This window comes from Entelurus aequoreus, linkage group LG05, assembly GCF_033978785.1.
Source record: "Entelurus aequoreus isolate RoL-2023_Sb linkage group LG05, RoL_Eaeq_v1.1, whole genome shotgun sequence".
NCBI lineage: Eukaryota > Metazoa > Chordata > Actinopteri > Syngnathiformes > Syngnathidae > Entelurus > Entelurus aequoreus.
In genome coordinates, this window is record NC_084735.1 from 58796609 (window position 1) to 58806733 (window position 10125).

The window sequence follows — 10125 nt, forward strand, 5'->3', positions numbered from 1 at the left end:
AAAGTACCGTTTTTTTCATATAGAGAAAAATGCTGTAAAAACCACAGTAAATTTCACAATTTTACCATGAAATCTATTGCTACTTTTACATTGCACAACTTGATGGATAACTTTCTTTGAAATCATTAGTATTAGTATTTATTTCTATTTAAAATATGGTTGGGGTGTTTAATAATATATTTTTGCGTAATTAGACAATTTTTAAGTTAACATCATTTGCGATTACATGGAGTACTTTTTTTTTTTCCCCCAAAATAGAAATAAAGAATACATTTAGTAAAAAAAAAAAGTTACAGTACTTTATTGATACATATTATTTCCAGGCTTTCGGGGGCCAGATAAAATGAGGTGGCGGGCCAAATCTGGCTCCCGCACCTTGAGTTTGACACATGTGATTTAAATCATTAAAAATATTATTTTCTTAAGAGTGTATAAATCCACTCCATCCCATTTTAAATATTTTTTTCATTATCGCTTACGCTGTATTTTTGCCTGTAAACCTTTCAAAATGAGCCCAAGTCTGCACTGATTCAGGTAAATAAACAGTAGTCTAATGGGACTCGAGATCATCGCCTGAAACCCGGAAGTGCCCCGAGGTCACATGATTGCAACCCAGCTGTACATCCACAAATCACAGAAGGAAATCTACATTTTTCTTCTTCGCTCCTGATGGAAGCATTCCAGGCTGTGCACCGCTCTCTAGTGGACATGATGCAATACTGTAACAGTGTTACTGTGTTATTGTTACAAAGCACCTGTTGCACTCATATGTACTTTCCACAGATCACAAAGCATAACTTCTTCTATTGCCATGAAGGTTTGAGTCATGACAACCATACTATGCTATATTATTTACAGAAAATGGATGGATGGATGGATGGATGGATGGATGGATGGATATACATACTATACTGCACCTACTATATCATACTATACAACTACACCCACTATACTATAAAATACTATACTACACATATTGTACTATACTGTAGTACAGTATGTTTATACAATAGGTGTATACACATACTGTACTATTTGATACCTGACATACTTTACTATCTTATACTACTACTCAGTGGCCTAGTGGTTAGAGTGTCCGCCCTGAGATCGGTAGGTTGTGTCATACCAAAGACTATAAAAATGGGACCCATTACCTCCCTGCTTGGCACTCAGCATCAAGGGTTGGAATTGGGGGTTAAATCACCAAAAATTATTCCCGGGCGCGGTACTGCTGCTGCTCACCTCCCAGGGGGGTGATCAAGGGTGATGGGTCAAATGCAGAGAATAATTTCGCCACACCTAGTGTGTGTGTGACAATCATTGGTACTTTTCTTAATTGTTTTTTTTTTTTTTACTTATACTATACTGCAATATACTATACTACACATTGTGTATGACACTATCCTACACATACTGTACTATATAATAATATACTATACTATATTATACTATATTACACACACTGTACTATATTATTATATACTATACTACACATACAGTAATGTGGTCGGTGTGTGAGTGTGTGTTTGTTTGTTTGTTTAATTGTGTGCGTGCGCGCGTTTGTGTGTGTGTGTGAGCGCGCTTGTGTGTATTGACTCCAGGAAAAACAACGACAAGGCGGAAAGAGAGTCAAGTGCCCAAAGAAGACGAGAGAAGCTGTCAAAGGTTTTGCGATCATTTAGAAGTGAAAAAGACATAACTGACATTTCACAAAAATCACTACATCGACAATTGAGCACAATATTGAAAACATAATGTATGTTTAGAGCAGCAAACAAGCAGAAACAAGGTCAACATCTATGTTGGTAGCAAACGCCAGCTTATATGTTTGACAAATGTGCTTTCTTTCAAACACATGTGAGGACATGTTAGCATCTACAGTTTGTATGTTAATGCTAACGACTTGTTTGTCCAAAATTCAAACCCCACTTCTCCATGTAATACTTTTTCAAATGTGTGTATGTTAAAAAGTGCTATTTCAACGTTTTGTGCATTTATAGGAAGAAGAAAGGTCATTAAAGTTTGATTCATCATTGATGATCACATGTATGAAACAGAGTAAGAAAGTGCGGATATATTAATATCCATTCAACTGTTCCATTAATTGTTTGTCAAATTGTCTCAAATAAAAAGTTCGAAAGTAACGTTTTGTAACACAATTGTGAGCTAATAATGATGCAATCATCACTTGGAATGTACAAAAGAAAAGCATTAATGAGAGCAGGCCTGTTTTGGCTTAGATGTTTCCATGGTGACCACACCTCATCCATTTCAAATACTTTAACATCTCTGGCGCCCTCTACTGATAACTTGAATGCATCACTGACCAAGTACATTTTACAGTACACTACATTAAAGTTAAAGTACCAATGATTGTCACACGCACACTAGGTGTGGTGAAATGTGTCCTCTGCATTTGACCCATCCCCTTGTTCACCCATGCAGTAATCATAATATGTGTCCAAAGTGCAGCATATTATAAACATGTGATTATTGATTATTAACAAGTTATACAATTAGATAATATATTCATACCCATCCTTTCATTTTTGTGTGTTCTACCATTGTATACAATGTTTAAACATGCAAAAAATCATGATAGAAACATTTGAAATAATAATAATTATTATTATTATAATAGTAATAATCAGCCAGTTAACATCTAAATGTCCTCCAATAAACACACAAGGTTGGTCTTTTCTTATATTTTAGTCAATTAATTTACAAAAGGTAAACATAGTAAGCCATGGGCTATTAGGAGCTAGCAGCTACACAACACCTAAGCACATAATATCACACAATCTAGACATACACTACCGTTCAAAAGTTTGGGGTCACCCAAACAATTTTGTGGAATAGCCTTCATTTCTAAGAACAAGAATAGACTGTCGAGTTTCAGATGAAAGTTCTCTTTTTCTGGCCATTTTGAGCGTTTAATTGACCCCACAAATGTGATGCTCCAGAAACTCAAAATGCTCAAAGGAAGGTCAGTTTTGTAGCTTCTGTAACGAGCTAAACTATGTTCAGATGTGTGAACATGATTGCACAAGGGTTTTCTAATCATCAATTAGCCTTCTGAGCCAATGAGCAAACACATTGTACCATTAGAACACTGGAGTGATAGTTGCTGGAAATGGGCCTCTATACACCTATGTAGATATTGCACCAAAAACCAGACATTTGCAGCTAGAATAGTCATTTACCACATTAGCAATGTATAGAGTGTATTTCTTTAAAGTTAAGACTAGTTTAAAGTTATCTTCATTGAAATGTACAGTGCTTTTCCTTCAAAAATAAGGACATTTTAATGTGACCCCAAACTTTTAAACGGTAGTGTACGTAATAAGTGTCTTCCATTAAACAATATTGCAGTCTAAAACAGCACAAGTGTCAATATAAACAAGTATCAAATAATTCTAGTTGAATATTACTTACACATACAAAGTCTCCAGGGCAGAGCGTATTAAGTACCCAGTAAAAAATGTGTCCCCATCATTCACCTACATGAATACATGAATTATTGTAATTACCACTGCGCTTCAATTGAAAGACGGCATGAGTCCATTCAAGGTGGTTTAAGGTCTACTGAAATGAAATTTTCTTATTTAAACGGGGATAGCAGGTCCATTCTATGTGTCATACTTGATCACTTCGCGATATTGCAATATTTTTGCTGAAAGGATTTAGTAGAGAACATCGACGATAAAGTTCGCAACTTTTGGTCGCTGATAAAAAAGCCTTGCCTGTACCGGAAGTAGCTTGACGTCACAGGTTGTGGAGCTCCTCACATCTGCACATTGTTTACAATCATGGCCAGCAGCAGCGAGAGCGATTCGGACCGAGAAAGCGACGATTACCCCATTTATTTGAGCGAGGATGAAAGATTTGTGGATGAGGAAAGTGAGAGTGAAGGACTAGAGGGCAGTGGAAGCGATTCAGATAGGGAAGATGCTGTGAGAGGCGGGTGGGACCTGATATTCAGCTGGGAATGACTAAAACAGTAAATAAACACAAGACATATATTTACTCTATTAGCCACAACACAACCAGGCTTATATTTAATATGCCACAAATTAATCTGCATAACAAACACCTCCCCCCTCCCGTCCATATAACCCGCCAATACAAATCAAACACCCGCACAACACACTCAATCCCACAGCCCAAAGTACCGTTCACCTCCGTAAAGTTCATACAGCACATATATTTCCCTAAAGTTACGTACGTGACATGCACATAGCGGCACGCACGTACGGGCAAGCGATCAAATGTTTGGAAGCCAAAGCTGAACTCACGGTAGCGCGTCTGCTATCCAACTCAAAGTCCTCCTGGTTGTGTTGCTGTAGCCAGCCGCTAATACACCGATCCCACCTACAGCTTTCTTCTTTGCTGTCTTCATTGTTCATTAAACAAATTGCAAAAGATTCACCAACACAGATGTCCAAAATACTGTGGAATTTTGCGATGAAAACAGACGACTTAATAGCTGGCCACAATGCTGTCCCAATATGTCCGCACAATCCGTGACGTCACGCGCAAACGTCATCATACCGAGACGTTTTCAGCAGAATATTTCACGGGAAATTTAAAATTGCACTTTACTAATCTAACCCAGCCGTATTGGCATGTGTTGCAATGTTAAGATTTCATCATTGATATATAAACTATCAGACTGCGTGGTCGGTAGTAGTGGGTTTCAGTAGGCCTTTAATAATAAATAGGTTACTTTTTTTTTGACATTTACCATTGTTCTTCGTTTAACCTAAATATTTTCTTTTTTTAATACGTCCTGTTCAGCCACTCAGGCAAATCATATTGTTGATGTAGATGCCCATATCTTCTGTACAGATTTGCAGTACAAAAGTGACAAATATTTCTCTCGTTGCCTTATTTGTATTTGACTTTATTAAATGGATGTATCTAGTGTTTGGCACAGACGTACCGGAGCAGGAGGGGATCAAAAGAAGAAGAAAAAAGAAGACCCATCCGTCCATTTTTCTACCGCTTGTCCAAACGGGGAAATTGCGGGGACAAGAGGAGTGTAAGACAGTAAGAAACAACCACAACAACAAACAAAAACAACAACAACAATGGAACTACATCAGCAAATACAATATATGCAAATATGATACCAAAAATTATAAAGACGAAACAAGTAAAACTGGGGTACTTGAATCTTGTGTCGCCAGGCAGAATTAATCATAGGAGGGTTGTTGTTGTGACGGTACCCCGGGTTGAGAAAAAAAGGAAAGACACTCGCTCCAAACAATTACTATTTCATTGTTTTTTGTCATTTTAAAAGAGTGTTTTAAACGCACAACAGCATTGCAGTACATTGGTGGCAGGGGTGTCTCGAGTGTGTACCTGGCCTTTAAAGTTTTTACCATCTTTGGACAACTACCAAACTTTTTAGTCCGCTTTGCTAGCCAGATTACTCTGCTTGTGAGCGACAGATTGAGCCAAAAACACGAGTGTTTTAATGAAGATATGGATAAGGAATATTTTGTGAGTGCAGCTGCATTGAATGGTGGCCTAAGTGGCGTAGGAGTCGACCTTCCATCAACCTTTTGCAGTGACGGCGAGAAACTCTTTGCTACGTGGGTGAAGCAATTTGAAGCCGCTGTCCGCGCCCAAACAAGACGCAGAAGTTACGCTGCTACTTTGGCGAGTCCCCTCCCAATAAGACTGGATGGTGCAGCTTTCTCATTGTGGGACAGTTTGTCACCAGATGTCCAGGGTGATTACATGAGCATGAGGATTGAAGAAGGCTTTCGGACAAAAGCAGTTCCTCCTATATTTCCAAACGTGCATCTTGGCGCGGTCCCGACAACCCGACGAAAGTTCGGATGTTTATGCGGCTGACGTCTCCAAGCTCGTGGCAGAGGTTTTTCCAGATTATGGCAAAACGGCCAAAGATGGCGAGACTTTTAGAAGCTTTCTGGCTGGCCTTGGCTCAGCTCTCCAGGCTTAATGCCATGAGCAGGGGACGAGGAATGTGGAAGAGGCATTAATCATTGTTAATCAACGTTGTGAACGTTGCCAGGCAGGCTCTCAGGGCCAGCACACCTGTAATGCTCTACTCCATCTCGCATCGTCAGGTGGTGGGGTCCCTTAATTAGCAGCATGTTGTGGATGATAATGCAAAGTTTACTGAGCAGCCCGGCTTACTGCAAGAATGGACAACTTGCAGACAGAAGCAAGGGATCTGCTAGCACGAACCTATGAAGCTGAGTGCAGCCGTCATCACTCCCCTTTTCCTGAGGCGGGTCAGCAGAGCTCGGGGGAGCGCAGGGAGCAACGTCCCTCCTGCGGCTGCGATTGTGGCAATTATGGCTGCAAGAGATCGAGTGGCTGCGAGTGGACGTTGGCGACATCAAAATTGTCAACGTCTACAAACCACCACCCTCACAACTCACGCCAGTGTCACTGCCAGTGCTTGAACCACCGTGTGTATATGCTGGTGATTTCAACTGCCGGCATACACGGTGGGGATACAGTACCACCTCACCGAGCGGGGAAACTCTTTCTGACTGGGCAGAGCGCAACTCGCTCAACCTTCTCTACAACCCGAAGGGCCCAGCCAGCTTTCACTCCGCTCGGCATAACACTGACACGAACCCTGACCTGGCTTTCGTGAGTGTCGGTGTGGACACCCAGCTCCCCGACAGACGTGTTCTAGGAATGTTCCCCAGGTCGCAACACCGACCGTCGCTGATATCGGTGCCCGACCTCGTGACAACAGTTCCGAGCGGACCGATGAAGCGATGGAACTTCCGGAAGGCCAATTGGAAACTCTATCGCCTCCATACCAATAAGTCCACACGGTGTCTCCCACCACCAGACACACCCAACGTGGACGAGGCATACCAGGACTTCTGTAGGGCACTAACATCTGCGGCCAAAAAAGCCATCCCACGCGGCCGGCGTAAGAACTACAAACCATGCTGGGATGGCGAGTGCGAGACCCTCTACAGCGCCTTCCTCCGGGCTCCCTATGGCCCGGAGGCTAACAATTCAGCCACTGCCCTTCTTTCCACTCTTGGAAGGAAGAGGCACCAGCGCTGGAAAGAGGCAGTCCACTCCATCGACTTCTCGCACACTAGCCGTATCGCGTGGAGCACTTTGAACAACTTGACTGGTAGGTCTGAGCGCGCACCCCGAACATGCCCCGTTACCGCAAATGCTATTGCAGCACAGGTTGTGAAAAACGGGGCATATACCGGGATAAATCGAGATTTTTCCCGGGCGGTGCGCCAGGAAACTGCAGACCTCTGGAGGACAACAACATCTAGCGAGTGTAACATCTCCGGTGAGTTTTCACCGGAGGAGTTCACAGCTGCCCTCCAGTATACCAAACCAGGCAAGTCTGCTGGGCCTGACAACATCTGCCCAGAACTCGTGCTCCACGCTGCCCCTGCAATGAAGTCCTGGCTGAGAGTTTTCCTGTCTTCTTGCCTGCGCCAACTCCGGATCCCCAGGATTTGGAGAAGGGCCACTGTTGTCGCTATCCCCAAGCCGAACAAGCCAAAGGATGACGTAACGAGCTACAGACCAATCTCGTTGCTCTGCGTCCCCTTTAAAGTCCTCCAGCGCCTGATTCACGCCCGTGTCGAGCCCATCATAGACCCCCACCTCCCCCGGGAGCAGGCGGGTTTTCGACGTGGGAAGTCCACGGTGGATCAGGTCGCCCTCCTTACCCAGGACATCGAGGACTGCTTTGAGGCGAAAAAGAAGGCCGGTGCCGTCTTCATAGACCTGACTGCTGCCTATGACACAGTCTGGCACCGCGGCCTCACCTGCAAACTTCTCCGCCTGCTTCCAGACAGGCACATGGTCAAAATGATCATGGAGCTTGTCTGGAACCGCAGCTTTACTCTCACCACCAGTAACGGAGATAAAAGCAGGTTGCGGCGCCTGAAAAATGGCGTCCCCCAGGGATCTGTCCTGGCTCCCCTCCTGTATAACATCTATACATACGACCTGCCTGCCACAGTCTCACGGAGGTTCGCATACGCAGACGATCTCGCGCTGCTGCACTCCGACAGGGACTGGCAGGCCTTGGAGGGAACTCTAAGCCAGGACATGGAGACTTTAGTGGCTTACCTCCATAACTGGAGATTGAAGCTCAGCGAATCCAAGACGGTGACACAAGCTTTCCACCTATACAATTGGGAAGCGGATCGTGAGATCAGGTTCGAGGTGCGGAAGCCGGATGGGGCTTCCCTTACCCTATGCCGGCCTCGTCCTACACCTGAAGACCCTCGTCCTGACCCTAAATACCTTGGGGTCACCTTGGACAGGTCGCTCACTTTCCGTAAACACCTCTTGGCAACACGCAAGAAACTCAACACCCGCGTCTCACTGCTGAGACGGTTGGTCGGGTCCGGTTGGGGTGCCGGGGCAAGAACTCTGCGAACAGCAGCACTTGCCCTGGTCTACTCAACTGCTGAGTACTGCGCACCTGTCTGGGCGCGCAGTGCTCACCCTAAACAACTTGATGTCCCGATCAACGAAGCCTTGCGTGTTATCACTGGATGCCTGCGCCCCACCCCTGTGGAGCTACTGCCCATCTTAGCAGGCATCCAACCCGCTGAGCTTCGTCGCCAAGGTGCTGTAGCAACTCTGGCGGGCCGGGCAAACATGGATGAGAACCACCTGCTCCATGAAAGGCTCACACTCTCCTCAGAGCCAACGCCCCGCCTCCCCTCCAGAGACCCACTGGTACCAGCCGCCCTGAAGCTCCTGCAGCAATGCAGTGACAACAACATCAGGGCGGCTCACTGGGCGAATCACAAATGGAGCACGGACCTGGAGCATACCATCTCCTCCAGACTCCGTGACTTCATACCTGACACCGGCTCAATACCAGGCCTCTCACTACCACGAGTGGCCTGGGTGAGGCTTAACCGCCTCCGAACTGGTGTCGGTCGCTTTCGCTCAAACATGTTCCAGTGGGGCTTAGCACCTAACGCGACGTGTGAGTGTGGCGCGGAGGAGCAGACTGCCGACCACGTGATCCTGCGTTGCCCGATTTATCGTGCTCCTAATGGTTTGCGTGGCCTGGCGGACCTGGATGACTGCTCGGTGACCTGGCTCACTTCTGTGTGTCCTGACATATGAACGGGAGGGCCCCCCGGGCCTGGGGTGGTAAAAGGCATAGACCCTCGGCCTCAGGTCCGGGTGCCGGAAAACAGCTGCCCATACGATGAAGATGGCTGCAAGTCAACCGCCAGGGACTTCCGACTAGACAACAGCACGAGGGGCCGGTCTCTGCACAGGAGGCGCCAAGATCAATACGACTGCAAGGATTGTTCTCCACAGAGGTGGGGGACTCGAGATACCACTGCTGGCTTCTCACTGCGTCGGTCAGACAACGAGGGCCCGAGGGCGTCCTCCTACACAGAGGAACCGCAACCAAGACGGGGTGTGAGGTTTCTTTCGCCTTCCTGACGTTCACCATCCCCAACCCTACAGGGACAGAGGCAGGGAAACGGCCAGTAGCTGGTATTGCAACCAATATGCCAGTGTTGTCGCCACAGGGTCACAACGAGGACCCTAGAGAAACAATGCCAGACCCTCACGATGGACTCCTGTTCGGTCGGTGAGTCCTAGTCCACAGCCTATGTTAAAGGGCTTGTCGAGAGTGTTGACTTAACTGTTAATTGAGTCTGGCTCGACAGTTTCACTTATTTCCGAGGAATTCAGAATGCCCACCCACGTTTTTCATAAACATATGATAAATAAAAAGTACATGTATACCATACTTGCCAACCCTCCCGTTTTTAGCGGGAGACTCCTGGTATTCAGCGCCTCTCCCGATAACCTCCCGGCAGAAATTTTCTCCCGACAAACTCCCGGTATTCAGCCGGAGCTGGAGGCCACGCCCCCTCCAGCTCAATGTGGACCTGAGTGGGGACAGCCTGTTCTCACGTCCGCTTTCCCACAATATAAACAGCTTGCCTGCCCAATGACGTCATAACATCTATTGCTTTTAGAGAGTAGACTGCACAACTGCACACACAACAAGGAGACGAAGCAGAAGAACGAGGAAGTTACAGACATGGTGACGCCGTCGACGAGCAAGATGAAGAAATATGCTTGCAAGTTCCAAAATGAATGGAAACA